The 21,886-nt window shown below is 46.2% G+C and overlaps 1 long non-coding RNA gene across 1 annotated transcript in view; it reads right to left on the bottom strand.

Moving 5' to 3' along the window:
* The window catches only part of LOC123276640 (uncharacterized), a 62,057-nt gene that overhangs the window by 22,834 nt on the left and 17,337 nt on the right, over positions 1-21,886 (bottom strand). The window contains exon 6 of the long non-coding RNA XR_011494067.1: positions 9,094-9,363. This is a non-coding gene — a long non-coding RNA (uncharacterized lncRNA). The remainder of the gene's footprint in view (positions 1-9,093; positions 9,364-21,886) is intronic.

Raw genomic sequence — 21,886 nt, 5'->3', positions numbered from 1 at the left:
ACATATTTTGAAACTGTCTCACAGTTCTTGGATATTCTGGGCTTTAAAACTTTTTTTCTTTCTCTCTGTGCATTTCAGTTTGCAAAGTTTCTACTGACATATATTCAAACTCACATATTCCTTCCTTGGCTGTATGCAATCTACAGATGAGCCAATCACAGGCCTTCTCCATTTCTTGTAGTGTTTTTGGTTTCTAACATTCCCTTTTGATTCTTTCTTAGAATTTCCCTCTGTCTGTTGACATTCCTCATCTGTTCTTGTGTGCCATCTATTTTTTCCATCAGAGCCCTTAACATACTAATCATGGTTATTTTGGATTCTATGTGTGATAATTCCAAAACCTGTGTCAATGTGAATGTGGATCTGATGCTTGCTTTGTCTGTTTAGACTGTTTTTTCTTGCCTTTTAGGATGCCTTGTAATTTTTGGTTGAAAGCCAGACACGCTGTATTAGGAAATAGGAACTGAAATAAATAAACCTTTAGTGTGAAGTTTTATGCTCATCTGGCTAGGTGTTGGGCTGTGTTTAATATTTACCGTAGCTGTGCGTATCAGAGGCTTCCATTTCCTCTAGTGTCCTTGTTTTTGTGTTTCTTGTGTCTTTAGGTTCCCCTAAATCTCCTCCTTAAACAGAGTCCATGCCTTGCAACTCTTTCAGCTATGATCCCATCACTATACTGCAGCCCTGGGGACGCGGTGGGAAGGTGTTAAGGGAGGGGATATAATTAAATCTTTTAGTGGGCCTGTGTCCCTGGGTTGTGACGTTCACAAGTGTTTCTAAGCTTTTTTTTTCTTTTCTTTCAACTCTTTAGATAAGACGGGAAGGCTACAGGGGGCTGCAGTTGGGTAACTGCCCTTCACCCACGTGGGATAAGGCTTGGTAGTCTTTTCCCCTGCTGAGGAGGCTTCTATTACGGAGCACATTCGGGATATTTCAAAATCCTTTCAAAATGGTAACCTTTCTCCCCCACCCTCCCGTGCCAGAAACATCAGAGTTTCTTCATGGTTCTTCACTGTGAGAACTTAGTAGGGTTCCTGGAAGTAAAACTCACGAGTAGGTGGGGCCTCCCCTTAAACGGTCCTCCAGGAGTTTCTCACTTTCATGCTAGCCCACATGCATCCTCAGCAGTTTGTCAGTGTCTTTTACGTGTTTCTACCAGTTTATGGCTCTAGTGGCTTCTGCTCCAGGTAAGCTGATCTTAACTGTGATTCTCTGCATTCACCCTCTCTGAAGATTTTGGGTAGTAGTTTGCCCTGCAACCTCAATTCTCTGGTGACTTCAAGAAAAGCCACTGATTTTCAGTTTGCTCAGCTTTTGCTTCTCCTAAGGACCGTAGTAAAGACTCCCACGCTCTTTAAGTGTTGGAGCTGGAACCAAAAGTCACTCCTCAAAGAATAATTCTTTATTTTCCTGTTCCCTTTCTCACATTTTTAAATGAGTTTGGCTGGGCCAGAGAGACACCTAAAATGGGAAGTCTGAGGAGAGGACAGACCATTGCTCTCTTAGGGGAAGAGAACAGGCAGAACTAGGGCTTCAGGGAGGACTAAGGATTCCATTTAAAGCTCACAGACTGTCTGGGTGTGCTGGTAGGTTCCCAAATAAAATCCCAAACAGTGATTCTGTAGTCCTTGATTCAGTTATTTAGCATTTCAGATCTGTGTAGGAGAACACCGTTCCCAGCACTTGATCATGAGTCATCTTGCCATGTCAGGCACCACTTGCCAAGCCTTCCTTCGTGTTGGGCAGATCAGGAGAACAGAGCTGAGTCTCTGAGCAGATGCTGGAGCAAGAGCTCTGTCCCAGGATACAGGGGCCTATCTGAGGAAGCACAGATGTGACTGTGGGCCTCAGAGTCTATGCCCTCCTTGAGCAGAGGACTTCTGACTGAGAATATCAAGTGTGGACCTCATAGCCGAAAATCCTCCTTCGAGGTTTTCAAAGAAGGAAAAACTGAAAGAATTTTATCACCTTTAAAAATTAATAAAAGGAAGGAACGCAAAATTATAGGAATTAAAATAGAGAGTCATATTATTCTTGGATAACAAATATCTGACTTTCCTAAACAGAGAAGTGAGACCAATGAGTCCCAGCCCCTCATTCTTTTCTTATTGTTCTCAGTGTCAGGACAGAGCCAAGAGGAGAAGAAAAGGTGGAACACCAAGTGGTAAGGTTCTACCTATCCCACCTGAGCTCTCCAAGGGTGACCCTTCCTGTCTTTTCCATGAGGTCCCAGGTCCATGGTCTCTGAGGATGTCAGTCACTAGATACAGTCCCTCTCAGAAAACAGAGCCCTCAGAGGAGAGGCTCATGGGAAAGCAGTCAGAACCTGAAACATTTCTCAGATTCCTGCTCTGCCCAGCTCTGGGCATGAAGCAGTGATGGACCTGGGCAATGGGCGTTGCCCAATAAGTGGCCATATGAGATGTCAAGAGTCAGAACTTCTGTCTCCTGACCTTGTGAAAGTACTTTGACTTCCTGGATGATCAGATTCTTCCTTGGAGTAACCAGTGACCTATGTTCCTCACATGGTGTTTTTGAGCCTCACATGGGATGACATACATATATGAATGAAAGCCCTTTGTGAATGATAAAGCAACATACATACGTGAGCTTTATTATTATCATTAACCGTGCGATCTTGAATCCTAATTCTTGGAGCTCTCCAAGTCCAATCTACCAAGGGTACCATAAAGGACATTCTACTCTGCCTCCTAAAAGATCTCTTTGCTTCTGTCTTCATCACTTTTCTGGTTTCCCAGGTGGGAGAGCTTGCCAGCGCGAAGCAGAGGAGGCAAGGAAGGTGCTTTCTCTGCTGCAAAGGTGACTAAACACAATCCTTCTTTCCTGTATCCTGCTTCTTAGTAGGGTCTCAGAATTTCTAGGGCCTCAGTGAAACGTGAGATTGCTAAGGGAGGGAAAATCCTCAGATTTTGAAATCCAGATTGTGAAAGTCTTGGGGAGAAGGAAACAACATAGATTGTGAGCTCAAGGAAGTGGGGGGATGTGAAAGGACAGTATGCAATGGGTGCCCCTACCTCTGTCAGACCTGCCAGGGCCCCATATATTTGTTCTGGTCCTGGCTGCAGCTGTGTATATCCTGTCTCCTTCAGTCCCCGGGGCCAGCATCGCGATACCATCTGCTTTCGTCAACTGCTATGTCCAGACCCCTCCTGGGAGGTGTGTAATAGCACAACCGTGGAGGTCAATTGGCTGCTGTTCCTGGAGGACCTGGAAGATGATACTGCCTCTGTGTCCTCTATGGCTTCCATAGCTTCTGGGACTGAGTCATCATTTACTCTGTCCTCCGCCTTCTCAGAAGTCCCTCCAGGAGACCTAACACCATCCCCACCACCTGACCCATCCCCACCGCCCCCCTCTGTTCTCTCACCTAACCCAATGACACCCTTAGCTGACTTTCTTTCACCCTCACCACCGGGTCACTCTATGCCACCAGAGCCTTTTCCTCCCTTGGAGTCCAAATTCCCAGCAGACCATTCCCCACCCCAACCCCTTGCCCTTCCCCCTCTCCCACCACATGACACCCAGGCAATGGATCCTATTCTCCAACCAGAGGCCACTCTGTCTCTGAATACGATCTTCTCTCTTGACCGCACCCTTTCCCAAGATATTAACGCCTTACCAAATTTGTCCCAGATAATGAATCCACTAGCTTGATTCACTAGCTTGTCATCACGGACCACCAAGCCTGTCTGTCTCACCACCGACAGACCACCCTTTAACTGTGACTCAGTCTAAATCGGTTTCCATCTTATTGAAGTCTCTTCCAGAGAACTCATCTCCAGATAGCCCTGGTGGGTTGTCCACTTATGTCCCAACAGTCAGAGGCACTTACCATTCAAGCCTGTCAATTTCAGAATTCTCTTGTTGTCAGGCTCCTGCCAGGAACATGTTCCTCCCCACATTATCACACTCTGATTTTCAACGAGAGCAAGTTTCCCTCTGTCTACTAGAGACCTGTCTCTGGGGAGACTCTGCTACCAATCACATGGAGGCCAGCAGCCATTCTTTCCTTGGCCTTAACGGTCAGGCATTCTTGGCAAGACAAATAAAAAAGAGAATGGATTTCCAGATTTTAGAGAAGAAAGAAAAGGAGGAAGGACTATTTTCAAAACAAATGTGCTCAGAAAACCAACGGATGTCTTCAGGGAATTCATTGCAGCCACTTGACGTACAAGACACCACAGCCCCCAAAACTGGCTGGGACATCACAGGCAAACCAGAGCAGCTGAGCATTCGTCAACAGCTACTGTATGTCAAGACTTTGGGAGAAAACTTGCAGCAGAAATATACCCAGCTCTTTTGGGGTCTTCCCTCTCTGCACAGTGAGTCCCTGGTGGCCACTCTCCTGGTTTCTAGTAGTAGTGCCCCACTAGGGTCTCATTTTGTCTTATTCAATGGAATCTGTAATGCTTCTGCAGTCAAGATGTGGGATCCAGAATCTCCACCACTTCCCCATTCTCACCCTCCTCCCCTCTCCGATGTACATCCGCAACCCTTCTCTCAGACCAACCCCCAATCCCAGCCCCCACCTTTCACTCAGGTCCAGCCCCATGCCCACCTTCAATCCCCACTCTCAATCCTACCATCTTCTTCTCCATCCCAGATTAGGGACCATGGAGTGATTTTCCATAGATCCCAGATTGAGTCAGACTCTCACATCTCAACTGAAAATCAACACCTGAAATGGCATATGTTGCAGAAGCAACAAGAAAGTCTGTGGGGTTTAGTCCCTGCATTCCAAAAATCTCAAGAAGCCACTTGTCCTCAAGCTCTCACCCCTCCTTTGGTCAGCCAGTCCTCCCATGCCTATGTACCAGTCTCTGTCCTTCCTGGCCATTTTCATATCACCAGTGAACCCCAGGATAAAATGGAGCTCCACATTCCAAGGAGGCTATTCTCACACTGCTGCCTCCATGCCAGTAGGAATCTAGAGTCTCTGTGTAAATGTACAGAAACATCTCAGCAAAAAGGCAGACACACTCACTCACAGCTCCGTCAGCTTCAGGGCCAGAGTAGCAAGGATCTAGCAGAGACTGAATTGAGTTTCCCAGGAAGCTTCCATGAGACGATCTCAACAAAGTTTCAACTAAGGCAGGACATGAAGAGGAATCTTGGACATATCCTAGAGAAGACCCCAGAAGATAGTCCTCCAAGGGTCTCAGAATGCTACCTACTAAAGAGTCTGAGGGCTGCCTCAGAGACAAAAAGTAGCTGTGTGTGTCACTCAAGGAATTACTCAGGGAATCAACTCTTAAATGTCTCAAGGAAGGACACAGACCAGAATGAAATGAAAACCATTCTTAGATTACATGTAAGCCAGTAGTTTTGGCAGATCACTGTGGGGAGGATCCCCCTTGGGGTGTGTCATTCATGGCTGGCTGAGGACAACCCATCCCCTCCTTCTGGGAGTTCCCAGAACAATATGGAAAACAGAAATTTGAAAAACATAACAGTAGGTGGGGTCCACCCCCAGATGACCACTCCAGAGCTTTCTTTTCTGGATCCCAACACCCGACGGGTGCTAGAAGCCCATATTATAAGGTTTCACGTGAGTCAGAGGTGGGGCCTACCCCTCAAAGTTCTTGAATCCATAAAATCCTATAAGTTGAGAGAAGCCAAAACATGGCCTCTTCCCCAATTTGACTTTCTCTCCTCAGCCACCTATATTTCTGGGGTGGATTCCAAAAGCTGAGGTTTCCAAGCCCCTTGAGGGAAGCTCTAAAAGTTTTCAGGGAAATAAGGTGAAAACAACGAATTCAGTCCCCATCCTGGATCTTCCACTCCCTGCTACCTCATCTGTGGGCAACGAAGGACAGGGGGCCCTAAAACCATCCCACTCTGATATCGACCAGGAGCTTGCCAAGGACATCCAGGCAATCCAGCATGGCAGACAGACTTCAGAGATCCTCACACACAGCTTTATAGACAAAGTGAGTCAGAGTGAGACTGCACTAGACAATAACAGATGCAGCCGAGAGGTGCCCACAAGGCAAGCTGGGGCTGGACATGTGCCAAGGGATGAGAATGTAAGTTCCAGTGATAGAGATGACATGATTCAGGGCCAAAAGATGGTGGAGAAGAATTGAAAACATTTTTCCACGTCCACCATGAACTTCAGGGAGATATTCAAGGCTGAGGAGCTGTGCGTTCTTACATCACAATCTTGTGACATCTTGACAACCAACAACTTGGGAAGCTCCCAAATGGTAAATATCAATGTGAGCAAAGTAGAAACTACCCTGACCAGTGAATGTCCCTCACCAAAAATACCAGTTCCCCAAGATTCCAAGCCATCAGACATTAAAAAACAGCTCCTTACCGAGTTGAAGTTGCAATTGAAGAGCAAGGAACATAGCCAGCCTAAAGGCTCTCCCGCTGACATATCCCTTACTTCAGATAGCTTGCCTTCCGACTCCTCACTGACTCAGTCCCAGAGCGTCTCCAGTGGGGACATGGGAGTTTCCCAGGTACTGCAAGTCCACTTGGAGGACAATGGGGATTGGCAGGAACCCTGGGCCTCTAAGCATGTCTCATGGAAATGCCAGGATAGGAATTTCCCACCAGCTGCAAAGACAGTGAGACCTCTGGACTCCAGAGCAGGAGAATGTGGAAGCGAGGATTCAGGAGTTGGGACGTCTAAAGCCAGAAAGAAGAGCCACTCTATTGAGGACAGAGAATTAGAGGGCACTTCCCCGTATCTGTCACAGAATGAACAGTTTCCTCCTGAAAGTTACTTCAGAAAAAAAATGAGGCAGTTTTTTCAGTGGATTAATTCCAAGAAAAAAATCACAGGGCAGGAAAGTCCCCAGCAAAAAGCCAAGTTCACGTCAACCTTTGCACCGCTCCGAGACCCAGCTCAAAGTGCAGCTCTCGTGAGCTGTGGGCCTCCTGAAGCTCATGAGCTCATGGCAGCCATCGGGAAGATCCTAGAGGAGAAACTGGCATGGAGATACGAACCTGAGGCTGCAGAGTTAAGTCAGCAGAAGGGGGAACTGCAGGCCCAGGTAGAGCCTGACGAGGGACATCCCTCCAACTACGGGGCTCTCTCTGACCCACAGCCAGGGGAATGGGCAAGGACCACATCCTGCAGCCAAGATGCTGTCCCTCCTGACAAGAGTTTTCGTACAAGGGTTAGACAGAAAAGAGACAGGATCAGACAGCCCTGGAAAGTTGTGGCCTTCAAGGACCAGCATTTATGCCAGAGTCAACCCCCTTCCCCACCCTACAGGGAGTCTGTGCCCCATCCAAGACCCACCTGCATGCATGATGTATCCCACGTCCCTCCGGCCACCCTCACCTCTAATGAAAGCACTGTGTTCAGAGATCTGACTCTTCTATTCAAACAGGAAATGCTTCTCCAACACTTCCAGGGAGGAAAAATGTCCCCAAAGAAATCATTCAGTCCTTGTGGAGAAAGCATTGCCGTTTTCACGAGAACACATCCTCTGATGAGAACCATAGTTAGCACAACCAAGGATACTGATCATCCTCAATAAATGTTTCTACCAAGAGAGAGTAGTGTTCTCTGTGTGGTGCTTTGGGGGAGTGGGTTTGGGGTTCCCAGCACTTATGCTCAGGGAAAGGAAGGAGGGAAGTCAGCTCTGACTGATCTCCTCTTTTGGTTTCTGCAAGATGACTAGTCCCTTGTAGAGGGCCTGACAGTGGCTTTCTCAGTTTTATCTTGGGTCCTGTATTTGACCTTACTCATGTCCTGTACTTAAAACACTTTACTTTTTCATAAAAAGTACAAAAAGTTTACTCTAAAAACTTCCAGGCCTTTTCAAAATGAGAAAAACCCTTCAAGTTCAGAATTTGGCTCAACTTGTCTTTCCATCTGCTCCCTCACTATCCTGAACTATACACAGCTGCAGGGTGGGATGCGTTCCTCTAGAGGGATACAGCCAGAATTTCCCCTTGTTGCCTCAGAAAGTTTTGGAATTGGAAGTGTGGGGGTGTTTAGGCCCTGAGGTGAGTGGCAGGGGGAAATGTTGCTCTTGGATCTCTTGGTGAGAAATGAATGTCACCTGCTCCTAAGAGCCTTTCTCTCCCTCAGGAGGTCTGGGTGGTGGGCCGCGTCCCCACGCCTCAGCTGACCCTAACGAAAATGGGGGGCAGTTCACCCTTGCCCTTCCTCTACCCTTCCTGGAGCAGACGGGAGGAGAGACCTTGCAGCTCTGAAAAGGACCAGAGATATGAATCTTTTCCTGAAAACGGTAACTTACCTTCATTTAGAAAAAGTTGCTGATTCCTGAGTATCTCACAGGTGAGCAGTCAGTTCAGGTGTGTGTATGGATGGGTTTTGCGATTGTGGACACTAGAGTGGCCAGGGCAGGGTCCAGGAACTGGGTGGGTCCCGCCGAAGAATCTGTTATATGTGGGGTGTTAATCTGTCTGGAAGGCACATTCTGAGCTCAACAATGAGGTCTCCCTGCATGTGAGGACACCTCAAGGAATGGGAAGAGCCGCTCCCGAGGGAAACTTCCTCAGGATGCCCAGCTTGGTAGAATTATTGCAAGACCAAGAGATCACCTGGCTATCATTTGTAGGAATGGTCGTCGGGCAGCCACCCAGAACTTGGGGCAAAAGGAGACAACAAGTAGGGGAAAAGGAATGGTGGAGTGAGTGAAAAAGCAAGGAAAAGATGAGGAAAGGAAGAATGACCTCATCATCACTCCTCATGGTCCCTGAGGGTCACTTTGAGCTCAAAATGTCCCTTCCAGACAGATTAACACCCCACATCCTGGCCATCCACTCCACCCAGCACTACCTTACCTAGGCCTCACCTCCTGGAGACTAATCAGGGCTGGGGGGAGCACAATGATACCACTGCAGCTAAGAGAACTTGGGATAGTCTTCGAGATTAAAGACAGTATCTCCAGGAATGTTGTCAAGGAGGTTGTCCTCTCATTTGGTGCCTGCCTTCCCATCCATGCTACATCTTACACCAAGGTTACAGTAATTTAGGGGTGTGTTAGTTACTATATAACAAATACCCCAAAAGTTAGTGGCTTAAAAAAACAAGTATTTATTAATTCATAGTTTCTGTTGGTGAGGAATCTAGGCAAGGCCTACCTGGGTTCTCTGCTCCAAGGTCTCTCACAAGGCTGCAATTAAGGTGGCAGCTGGGGCTGGGGTCTCAGCTGAAGGCTTGACTGGGGAAATACACACTTCTTTGCTCACTTCTATAGTTGCTGGCTGGATGCAGTTCCTCAAGGCCTGTTGGACTGAGAGCCTCAATACCTGGATGGCTGTTGGCTGGAGTTGGCTGGAGGCAACCTTCAGTTCCTTGTCATGTAGGCCTCTCCAACATGGCAGCTTGCTTCATCAAAGCCAGGAGAGAGTCTGCTAGCAAGACAGAAGTCACAATCTTGGAAACTAATGAGGGAAATGATATCCCATCACCTTTCCCTTATTCTATTAGTCAGAAGCAAATCACGAGGTCCAGCTTACACTCAAGGGGAGCAGTTTATACAAGGGTGTGACTAGCAAAAGAAGGGATCTTTGGAACCTTCTTAGAACTCTTCCTAACACAAGGGTTTCTTCTTGGACATCCCACTGAGTTCACTGAAGCAAAAGTGACCAAAGGGACCAAGTGGATCCTTGTGCTCATCCATATCCACGTCATCAAAGTTAAAGCTGTTTAATGGCTAAGCGGAGTAACGTCTGGTAAGAAAAACATCAAAGAGATTGAAGCATCCAAAGAAGGAGGGAAAGGTGGCATGGAGGTAAAGGCGGTGTGGGGTCATCATGAACGGTAAAGTGAAAGGAGCCCTTAGAACCACCTGCCTCACCACTGCCAGTATTCAGACTTAGAGGGGAGGAAAAATTAGGTGCAAGAAGGCTCATCCTCGCTCCGCCACCGTATCTCCACTCTGCTCTAGCTCCCCGACTATAGGCCTAAAGAAGCAACCTTCAGTTCCCATAGAGATAGCCAGGCTTATAGAGGAAGCAAACCCTACAGCTTGCAAGGTTTAACTTCTGCTCTTATTGATATAGTTAATATAGCACATCCATCATTTCAAATTTGCTTCTCACAGCTTGAACATCAGAGAATGAATCACACAATCGCTGGCAAAGCCAGTACTAGGGAATTCAGCATGTAGCTCCCATTCTGGGATGTTTTCCATGAACCCATTGCCAAAGAGCTTCTAACCAAGGGAGAGGTGGTGGCTCAAAAGGGCTGACTTACTGGCTGGGGTCACAAAACAAGTCATACCTGGTGCCCAGATATTTGCTTCTATTCAGAGAAACACTGGATGAGGCAACGAGACAGAATTTGCACACTCAGCACATCTAGGCAGTCAACTGTCCAAATGAGGTGACAGTACCACCCAGGAGTGATCCCACACTCTTGTTCTGCTTCTAGTACTGTTTTCCTTTTTCCCAGATTCCAGTTCCTATGGGAAAGCAGGACTCTTACCAAAAGAAGGAAAACGTATTAGCTGAACAGTGACTGGAGAGATGAGGAGGAATTTCTCCAGAAACAGATTTCATGGGCTTGCTGCTTATACCCAGAGATCAGTGCTGTGCAGCTTGGGGGGCATGGGGGTGGGGGTGGGGGTCTCATTTACATGGTACTCTGTGGCACCCAAAGAATTTTCAGTGACATAGAATGTGATGGGAATGGGTTACCTGAATTTTTATACCCTCAAGCCCACACTCCAAACCTAATGTCAGGGCGAATAAAATGCATGAATTGACTGGTACCTTGATGTGGCTTGGGTATGGGAACCCCAGATCTCAGCTTCAGGCACTGTGAATTTCTCTGGTACCAGGTGCTGCCTAAGGGAATCAGCTTTCTTGAGGCAGCCTTCACATGGATTAACACTCAGAACTGTGCCGTAATCTGCAGCCACAATGAAGGGGCCCAGGCTATGAGAAGGGGCTCTTCTCTCTCTTTTTTTTTTTTTAAAGATTGGCACCTGAGCTAACAACTGTTGCCAATCTTCTCCTTCTTTTTTTCTCTTTTTTCTCCCCAAATCCCCTCAGTACATAGTTGTATATTTCAGTTGTGGGTCCCTCTAGTTGTGGCATGTGGGACGCCGCCTCAATGTGGCCTGAGGAGCAGTGCCACGTCCACACCCAGGATCCGAACCAGTGAAACCCTGGGCAGCCAATGCGGAGCGTGCGAACTTAACCACTTGGCCACGGGGCTGGCCCCGGGGCTCCTCTTGAGGCCTTTCCTCTGGAACTTCCATTGGCCCTGGATCAGAGCCTAATTTAGGCTATTTTCCTGGGGTCACAAGGACACGTTTGGTATTCCTTAGGGAGGCCAAGTGGAAGCTCAGAGATTTGTGGAGGCTGCCTCCCTATCTCTCCCAGGAGACTCGGGGTCTGTTCCTTCCTTCTATGGGGGCCAGGAGGTAGAGAAGGAACTGAGTATTATGCAAGTTTAGCAATGCTTCACTGTGGGAGGGGGTTGGGCTGACAAGAGTAGGTAATTTTCCTTTGCAGGGATTCTTGCCCAGCTTGAGGCAAGCTTCATTTGAAGCAGGATAATGCTGTTCCTACCCTCCACCTGAGGGGACTCCAGAAGGAATAAAAGTTACCTTTCCTCATTTGTCTTACAGGAAGTTCTGGGCTTCTGGGTTCAGGAGTTATTAATGGCTTTCATGTTTACCGAACCCAAACAGAAGTTGTGAGATACCTGTTGTACAGTCCTGTCCAGACCCTCATGTGGGAGGAGACTTTAGCTGGCTGCTCCAAGGAGAGAGGAGATAGGGGTTGACACAAGTGCTGGGGTGAGAGAAGGAGAGTTGCCTAAAGGTAGCAGTGGCTCCAAGACCCTGAGAATCAGGATGTAGAGACGAGTCCCTTAGGTGGACGGGTTCTGTGTGGAAGTCCTCTAGGAGACAGCACAATGTTTTAAGGGATGAAGTGATGATGCTGAGATGACTAATCATCAAGCCCCATCATCTTGAGAGCTGTCGCAAGACACGGCATTGCTCACACTTAGCACAGAGGCTGTGCAGCCACTGGCCTTTCAATGGGCCTGAAGGGCTTGGGCAATGAAAATCCCAGGGGCAACCAAGATGGACTCAAGATCACAGGCTCTTACCTACATATTTCATGGTGAATACTTAACTAAATAGGCAAAAAGTTCCCATTAATGACTACTATTGTATATCTTCCTACCCTTGAAAATGGGGTCTTTGAGCCAGATTTAATTTAGAAAAAGTAAGTACTGCTTATTGTACTTCAATGTTGTGAAACAAATTTATGCTTTTTATGTATATTATCCCATTTAAACTTTACAATGCTTTGAAGTAGGTTTCTTTACCCTCTTTTATAGAAGGGCACGACCTGAAGGACAGAGAAGGTAATATATATTCAGAGTGCTAGCACAGAAGAGGGAGCCAGGGATGGAGAGCCCCCTTACGCTGTGAGGGATTCTTTGGATGTAAATGATGGCAAGTACAATTCAACTGACTTTAAAAACAGGATCCGTTGACTCAGGCACCTGAAAAAGCTCTGGGAGTAAGACTGCCCTCACGCAGGAGGATTCATATTGGGGCTCAGCTGATGTCATCAAGTTTCAGTTTCTATCCTTTTCTCTGCTCTAGATTCTGGACTGGCTACCTTGTAAGTCTGTCTGGCAAGTTCGTAGCTACATCTTCCAAACTAAAAGCGCAGCTAAAAATGGGTTGTTTCTCCCACTAGTCCCTTCAAAAGTCCCACTGTGCCTTATTGTTTCCTGTTGGGTCACATGCCCCTCCCTGACCAATCACTGTTGCCAAAAGCATGGACCAATCTTTTTGGCCAAGCCTGACTTCAATGCCCTCCTTTAAAGTAAGAGCGTTAGTGATAAACAACTCCACTTGACATGGACTGAAACTGACAACGGGGTTAGATCCCCAGAGGGCAAAAGAAGGACTATTTTTGGAAGGTGAGTGAATGCTGAGTGTCAAAATAAAAACAAAAACAAAACGGATGTCTACTTCAGCTCTCTCTCTCACCACCCCATTTCTGCCTTCTTGTCCAGAGTCATGCCATGGACTGAAGGTTAGAGTTAGAGGAAATGCCAATTCTGTGGACAGGAAAGGAACTCAAAGTGGAAGGAATCAATCAGAGGCCCCAACATCCATGCAGATAGACCATCCAATGATCTGATCTCTCACTGCTCCTTCTCATCTTAGAGTCCTTTACCTTCATTCCAGTTCAGTTATGGCCATATCCTGGAACTTATCACCAGCAACACTTGTGTGTTCTGAAAAAATATAGTCTGACATTCCTCCCTTTATCCTCTCAGCTTATGCCCTCAGCATGCTAATGCCTCAACCTATTCAGGAACTACAAGCCACTCTATACTTTCCCCTGCTCACCTGACAACCTTTGTCTTCATTTCCTCCCTCTCCAAGGAAAACTTCATGGGGCATCACCTAATCCTAAACCTAAATATACTGCTCTGCTCTAAACAGCCTACCCCCTTCTTTCATTCGTCCTGTCTAGCAAAATCCAACTCTGCCTGTTTTAGAACTGCCTTCAAATAAGGGCCTTCTTCCTCTTGGATAAAATCACACAAGTGTGTTTGTGCCCCATAAACTTCTGTTCTACATCTGTTGCTCAGCTCCACCACTGCCTCCGAATCCAGTCATTCCTCCTGTGTTACCATGTGCCAGACGCTCTTCCAAGCACTTGGGACACCCAGTGGAGGCAACAAACAGAGGCCCTGTCTCGGGGGAGCTTCTGTGATTGTTTTCTCAGTCAACTCGCTTGCCTAAGTTCTCAAAACAATTCCACTTTCCTACACCTTGTCCACACTCCTCGCTCATTGATCATATGTGCTGGACCCCCAGAGGGAAACAGAGAAGTCATCAGATGGGAACTTTTCTTCATAAACACTTCAACACAAAACAAAACCAAAACCAAAACGAGATCCTCCATCTCTTCTTTCCTCCTTCCTTCCCACCATCCTGAAAGGTTTCCCTCAATGCTTTCCTTAATCCTCCCAACCTGGGATCTGCCCGCCCTTTCCAAGTCACAACACTTTCACATGTGTGGACTATCTGCCTTAATTATCTACTTTTCCAGAGGACCAAGACTACATTTACCTCATCACAGCTGGAAACACCAAGCAGAGCTCAGAATCCTCTGGAGGAATACATTGGCAATGGGAGGGATCTATGGGGAGGTCCTGCCCAGCATGCTCTGGGGTGGGGCCACGTCCGGGGGCAGGGCCTGAGAGACTGAGAGCCTGTTTGGCTTCTTGAGGGCGACGGCACTAGCAACACGGCCAGACATCTCACCTCAGGCTTCTGGAAGATATGAGTTGAGATTTAATTCAAAGACAGGTTCTGAGGAAGGTTTCTGGATGCCTGAGTGACCTTCCCCACTGCCCAGCCTGAAGGATCCTTTCCTCCATCTGCCATTTCCATTACGGTGGGCAGGCCCTCACAGCCCCTGGGCCCCCAAACTCTCACTCCAGGCCCAGCCTTAGCAGGCGCTCAGAGGCCTGGGGGCAGGGCTGTGCCTGCCCAACACCACCCCCTTTGACGATGGCACTCTTAGGAACTCCACCAAGGTGAGAATAGTAATAAATAGAGTAACAACATTGACAACTGTTAAGGCTTCACCTTACACTGGCTGCCTGGCCTTGCACAAGTAGCCTGAGTCTCAGATCTCATCTATTATGTGCAGATACTGACGTGTACTGATAGGGTTGGTCCTCGGAACTGGAATGAATGAGTAAAGAGTTTTGAACAGTGTTTACCTAACACTAGAAGTTTAATATGTGCTACCCATTATTATCACTCATTTAAAATGCTAGGCCTCCTCTTTATTATTGTAGAAGTATCAATTTACCACTCATTCATTCTTCCTTCCTTCAGAATGAATTTATTTAGTACCTAACATGTGCCAGACACTATGCCAGGGTCTGGAATACAATGGTAAGCAAAAAGGTAGAGTCTCTGCCTTCATGGATCTTACAGTCTAGAGGGGAGATCAGGCAGAAATTAATCATACAAGATTGTGTAAATGTCCCATGTTACATTCTATGAAGGGTTCATGAGCTGGTTGTCGGTGCCAAGGGAGTTCAAAACATGGGGATTTGGCCTAACCAAGGAGAAGAGGGTCTTCCTCACCCACCCCTCAGGAGCTGATAAGGCTTAAGAGGTAAAAGGTGAGTAGGAGACAACTTGGCAAAGCAGGGAGGGAGAAGTGTTCCAGGCAGAGGAATCTGGGTGATGAGAGCAGAGAGAGTGAGGAGGGAGGAACGTGATGCAGCAAGAAGAGGGAAAAGCGTGGGAGGCACAGATTAAGCAGAGTTCTCTGGGCCAAATCAACTAGTTAAGTCTTTGGAGCAATGGGGAGCCAGGGGAAATTTTTAAGTTAGGATTTCTTTATATGTGTAGGGTATTCAGAGTTTAGTTGTATTATTTGAGTTTCCAAAAGATTACTGTGAATTAATACTGTGAATTAATGAATTACAGTGATTTAATGTGAAGAATGCTTTGGATGGGGTAAACAGGATGTGAGAGACCAGTGAGAAGGCCACTGCAGTAATCTACGAGAGAAATGATGTCAGCATGGACCACAATGGTGGTGACCAAAGTGGAGTAACGTGGACAGATGTGAGTGGCATGACTTCATTAATTCTAATAAGACGGAACATTTTTCCTTTTGTTTCGCTCCAGTGCCCAAGAGGTGCAGGTCGGTGCAAGATGTGGGGTCTTTTATAGAGTTGGACAAGTCAGCAGACACGAAACATTTGAAAAGGCTGCTTGAACTGCTGACTAGCCAAAATCAAAGAGGAAGTTGACCTTCAACCCTTTGTTTGATTCCAGCTGCAGAAGTCATTTTCAGTTACTCTCTGACTCAAGTAAACACCACTCCCTGTCACCTTATCCCTTTCAGGGTTGGTTCACTTCTACATTTTCACTGGGACATGATTCTCACCGACAGTAGAAAGTTCGGCACCCAGACCTGCAGCTGTGAAGACACTTGCTCCTCTCTCGAGCTATTAGTACTTCTGGGAAACACGTCCCAGTGCCAAACTGTCCTGGTCCTGAAATGACCCCGTTATTTGGGGAGGTAGTAAAGGAAATTACATGTGTTAAACCCCGAGCGGCACTCTCTTTGGACATCGAAAGGTGTAAATGATAAAATACTTACTAGACTTAAAGACCAGGGAGTAAACGGGGGGCTGGATGCTGCCCAGACTCTGTGTGTCAGCAAAACATATCTGAGCTCAGCGAAGTAACCCAGGACCAAGTGTTTTCCTTAGTGGAATAATTAGACAACAGAGGTGGGCAATTTAGAAAAGATAACTTCTTCTGTCCCTGCTTTAGAATTTCTATTACAAACAAAACCCAATCCTTAGCAAGATTTAAGAGCATGGGACAAAGACTGCTAGATGTTGAACTGCTGGGAGTGGAGCCCACGTTTTATTTATCTTTGTATCCAAGCACATCCGCAGTGCTTGCCACGAGGCAGATACTCAGTGAATGTTGGGTGGATCAAGGATTCCTCTGTGTTTTCATGGGGTATTTATATGGTATGGGAATTCAGTCATTTTTTGCCCCACTAGGTAGAGATGGATGCTTTCTGTTCTCCATGTTTACTTTGAACACCATTTAGCTACAGGGATGTTCTAAAATGGAATAATAAGGAAACCAGCTTTAATACGATTTTATATATACAGACAGATACACTTTCTGACCACGTGCAGATATGAATGCTCTCCCTGGAAGATGCTGTTGTAACCTAAATTGCACTAGAATGAGGTTAGAGATGGGGAAGAAAGGGAAAGTAAGGTAAAACTGACAGCTTAATTTCTAGACAGGATTGCTGCTTTAAAAATGAATTTCAGGTGCTTCTTGGCATACTTGGCCCAAGCACTGGAGATTTCACAGTGATTTGTGATTTGGTGTGACCCAGAACATGGCCCAATGGTCCTCTATCCTTTGAAGCAGTCAGTCTGTTCTCTTGATTGCTGTTCTGGACTGTCTCACCGTCACTCCCCATCAGGGCCCCCTTCCTTCTGCTCTGTCCTAGTGGAACAGTCCCTTGACCTTCATTCTCCCACTACTCTAGTCTCGACTTCTCCTTGTTGCCAGATTACTCTATTATTGCTTCTCAAATTGTGGTTCCCAGACCAGCAGCATTAGCGTTGCCTGGGAACTTATTAGAAATGCAGATTCTCGGGCCTCACTCTGGACCTACTCAAGAAGAAACTTTGATGTGGGGCCCAGCAATTTTAACAAGCAAGGTAATCTCCAAGGTGAGAACCACTGCTGTACGTAAAGCTCAGTTCTGAGCATATCACCCCTTTGCCCAATACCCTTTATTGCTTTCCTGCCGACAACCACATGAGTGTGTGTGTGTGTGTGTTTGTGTGTGTCTGTGCGCACCCTTCTATCCAAGGCCTTGTGCAATCAAGCACCAGCTCATGTGTCCCCACGCAGGGAGGTGTGTTCCACAGTCATCCTAATGGGTTACCTGCTCTTCCCTCTGCTCTCCTGCCGCCTCTCTCTGTTAATGTTGGGTCTTCTGCTATAAATACCCACCCTCCTCCCTCTCCTTGGAGAAACCTTACTCATTCTTTAAGGCTCACTTAAAAATTAATATTTACCTAAGGAATCCATACCTGTGCCTTTAAAACCAAATAGTACTGAAGGCTTTATAAAGAACCATGGCAGGCCCTCGCCACCTCACAACCCCAATCCTTCCTATCCCCCCAGTTCCATTCCCCATGGAAACCACTTGAGCCGTTTCTATCATAGTTGTTCTGGTGTTTACCTCTATTTATATAACTAATACGCAAATACTTGTATTTAAAAGTAATTTTAAAATATTAGACACTAACTTCTTGCCGTGGTAGATAAAATTTGAGTAGGTAAAATTGCAGGTGGATGAAATTTGGTCGATACCCCATTCCCCTCTTCACTCTTCTCAATTTGTCCTCACTTAAATCTTTATTCATGCAAAGTTCATCTTGGCATGGAAGGTGACCCCTTTCCTGGAACGTGTTCAGAGACTGCTCCTCCCCTGCTCCCACAGAGCTGTGTATCTCTCTTAGTGCACTGTCCCCCTTGCCCTTCCACGTTTGTATGTATGTGTCTCCCATTCCCACCAGCTTGTAAGAGCCAGGAAAGTCTAATCCGTCTTTTACTTTCTCTGAATCCTCCCAGGGCAAAGCACAGGGCCTGTGATATAGTACACACTGAGCAAACGTGGCCAATTTAACCGTAAAGTAAAATATCTGCCTGACCTTTGAAGCTTGCTGGTGTGACAGCAGTACTTGGAATGAGTCTTCCCCTTCCAATGTGGTTTTCCAACATTATTGTGGGGAATAGTAAACTGGAGTCAGGAGACTTGAGCCACACCACCTTCTTGGTGACTTCTTTTATGACCTTGGGGAAGGCACTTAATGGTTTTGCTTCCATTTTTTCATCTATAAAGTGGCAACAATAATATCTATGGACAGAGTTGTAGGGAGGACCAAATACAACAGCACAGGTTATCAGGTATAAGGCGTTATATTGATTCCTTATGTTTAAAACAAAAAGGCAAACCATTTTCTGGTAGCACATAGGGCTATAATGAACATTAAAACCAACCTTTAAATAGAAAACTTTATTTTTAGATGATCCAGGGGGTCTTTCTCCCAAGATCAGCCTAAGATTTTTTCGGAGGAAACTGTATTCTCATTGTCCTGAAATTTGAAGCAAGAAAACTCAATCATTTAAGACCATTTGCCTATTCTTACTTGTTGATGAGAAATCACCACTACTGCCACCCTTTTAGCCTCTGAAGGGATTGTAAGCTTTGTCTTGATTTGATGGCTCAAAAATAAAATCTACCAAAGGTACGTTTTCTAAGCCTCGTCTGGCTCTACCCATTAGAAAAGTGTGAGCTACTGTTCTATCAAAACTAATTATATTTTAAATCTACAACCAAGTCTCAATTACCAAGGTTAATGGGACTACATGCATACATAATTCTCTCTTACATTTATCCAGTGCTTTTAACTTCTTCAAAGCACTTTTCACTGTACTGCATATATAAAACAGATGCATTTTTTTAAATCCACAAATAAGGTAAAAAATAAATCTTCAGATCAATAATTTCAACTTTGTACCTGTCAAAAGCTATTAGAACTTGCAAGATTGTCTAATAGGACTTTCATTGCCCTACTCTCCTCTCGACCCCTCTCAACTAAGGCCAGAAAAGACCGAAAGATCTGGAGGAATCTTCAGAGGAGAGGAAGCCAGAGAGGGAAGGAAGCCAAGGACCTGGGCCATCCACAGCCTGGATCATTAGCTCCAGCGTAATTGAGAAGAACTGACTGTATGTGTGACTATGGCCAGAAAATCCAGAAAGAGATGAAAAGGCAAAGAAAATGACGTGTGAGTAACAGTATTTACAGGGTCTGTCTTTGTCATTCTCTCAACAAGCATTACTGAGTGCCTACTGTAATGACAGGTGCTTTCAACAAAGAGGATGGACACAGCATGAACAACCCAGGCAAGACTGCTATTTTCATAGTGATGACCTTCCTGAATGGTGCAGACAGACAACAAACACAAAGACACACAACTTCACATAAACGAGAACTTCAGGTGGCACTAAGCTCTGTGGAGTCCATAAACACAGGAATGTGATAGAGCCTTGGGGAAGGGATGCTGTTGTAGATAAGGTTGCCAGGGAAGGCCTCAGGGTATCGGAGCTGCAATCTGTGAGAAGAGCCCACCCTGTGCAGGTCTGCAAACCAGATGATGGAATGAGTGAACTCGCCAAGTATGCTAGAGGGAGAGGGGTCCAGGCCAGTTTCAAGGGGTTCCAGGAAAGTCACTGTTCTGTGGTTATTCACTTTGTGTCCTTTTGGGGATATTACTAAAACCTCTCCAGGACCCCGGATTTATTGCCTCTACAATGCGGGTTGCTAACACTGATCACCTGGACAGGGGAGCGCTGAGAAATAATGGGTAAACAATTGTGAGGAGCCACATAAATGCTAAATAATGCTCATGGTAATAAGCTTTTATTAAAGTCAGCACCTTGATAGGCAGCTCACAATCGGATACCTTGGCAAATGTGTAAATTGACGTGGCTGCTCCCTGTGCACACCAGCACCATCCTTTAAAACAGAAAAAAATAAATGAGCCTATGGTCATGATATTCGAAGTAGTTAGTGATCAAACAACTGTCTGGAGAGAAAGCTGGTGTGTGAAGTGTAAAATGGGAGCAGGAAGATAACGGCACATCACAGCCCAGCTCACGCAGAGGATAACTCATGAATTGACTGGATGCTTGCTGGTGCACACACCATCCGCTCCAGGGTGGTACTCTCACCCCGTCAGGACTAGGTGCTGCCACCAAAAGCCCCAGCAGACAGGAAGGGGAGTGAGAAGGAGCCAGAACAGAAGCATCTCTGGCAGCAGCCCTCTCTGGCCCTCTTGGCCTTGGAAAGCCACCCCTGGGGGAGGAATGAGCAGCCAGCACCAAGGGCCCTACCTTGGAAGGGCACCAAGGAAGTGGTGGGGGGTGTGAGGGAGGAGGGATGAGCATTGCATTTCTCCCTACGAGAATGAAATATCCCAACGCCAGGAGAGACTTCAGTTGTCGTTATAACTGAGCCTCCCCACACAGAGATATGAGTCCACCCCTTAGAAGCAAATCTTCCTCCCCCAAAACCTCCCCCAAAATATAACATTAACATCACAAAAAATGAATTCTTTTTTGTGGGTCCTTCCATCTCTTTGATATAAATACACAAGTGCCTAAACATTCTTTCCCATCTCCCATCCCACATCGGCAATCAGATTGTGACACACACACACACACACAAGCACATGCTCACACAAATACCACACACACCCCATTCCTTTGTTAAGCCCTGGCTCAGCTATTATAAGGTACCTGTGGAGTGTAGGTCACATAGTAGAAAAGTTTAAATTACTGTTGCTTCTACTCTGAAAAGCAGACAGGAAGAAAAGACAATAAAAAAGAAAACACTTATTTTAAGGCTGATACTAAACACTCTACTCCACGTTGACTGAGGTCACTTTCCCACTGTGGGATGGGGAGAATCGAGATGATCTCTGAGGTGCTATGAACCCACAGTGCAGACTTCACGTTTTGAGGCTTGACTAGAAACGACGGGGACGTGAAAAAGAACATGGCGAGATAATCCTAGTCTTCAGGAAATTATGGTTTAAACTGGGCTGGAGAAAGACCAAGATCCTCAAAAAATCTGATTGATTTTAACCAAATGGAGTAATTTTAAAATGTTAAATACACTGGGATATCATATTAAAAGTATTCTGGGAGAGCATGCCACATGGGACATGGTAAGTGCTGAATTTCCTGCTGCTAAGGGAGGCATTCCTATCTGCCAGTGTCTCATGCTGCTCAGACCTGAACCATTCATTTAGGTAGACCATTTGTCCAAGTGCGTCATTTCCCAAAATAGCCAGTGGAGGAATCCAGGGAGAACTGTCCTGAGGAGATGTGGTCATCCTCAAGGCCAAATCAGTCTAGACTAAGCTGGTTCTTAGCAAGACTGCCCAAAGGGCTTCTAGACTTTGTTTGGTAAGTGTTGTTAATGCCTTGGTAACAATGGACTGTTGACAAGGTGGGAGATAATGTCAGAAGGAAGGAAGGTACCCGCTCACATCTTTTGCTTTTAACTTAAGCTAACCCATAAAATCCATTATCAAACCCCAAGGAATGCTCCCAATTATTGTCCTGGACCCTTCATTTCGCTTTGCTTTGTTTTTTTTTTTTTTTTCAACTCTCTATTTCTGTTTTTACCTGGCCCTGACTTGCTTGACTCCTCTTCTCCTCTCAGCTTCTGGCTCTGTGCTCCCCCTTTAGACTTGATGAGTAATTTTGGTTTTCCTGCTTTTCACCTTTGGCACCC

This window comes from Equus asinus, chromosome 14 (assembly GCF_041296235.1).
Source record: "Equus asinus isolate D_3611 breed Donkey chromosome 14, EquAss-T2T_v2, whole genome shotgun sequence".
NCBI classification, from domain to species: Eukaryota; Metazoa; Chordata; class Mammalia; order Perissodactyla; family Equidae; genus Equus; species Equus asinus.
Note: the sequence above shows the minus strand (reverse complement) of the source record. Positions and strands in the feature narration are given on the sequence as shown.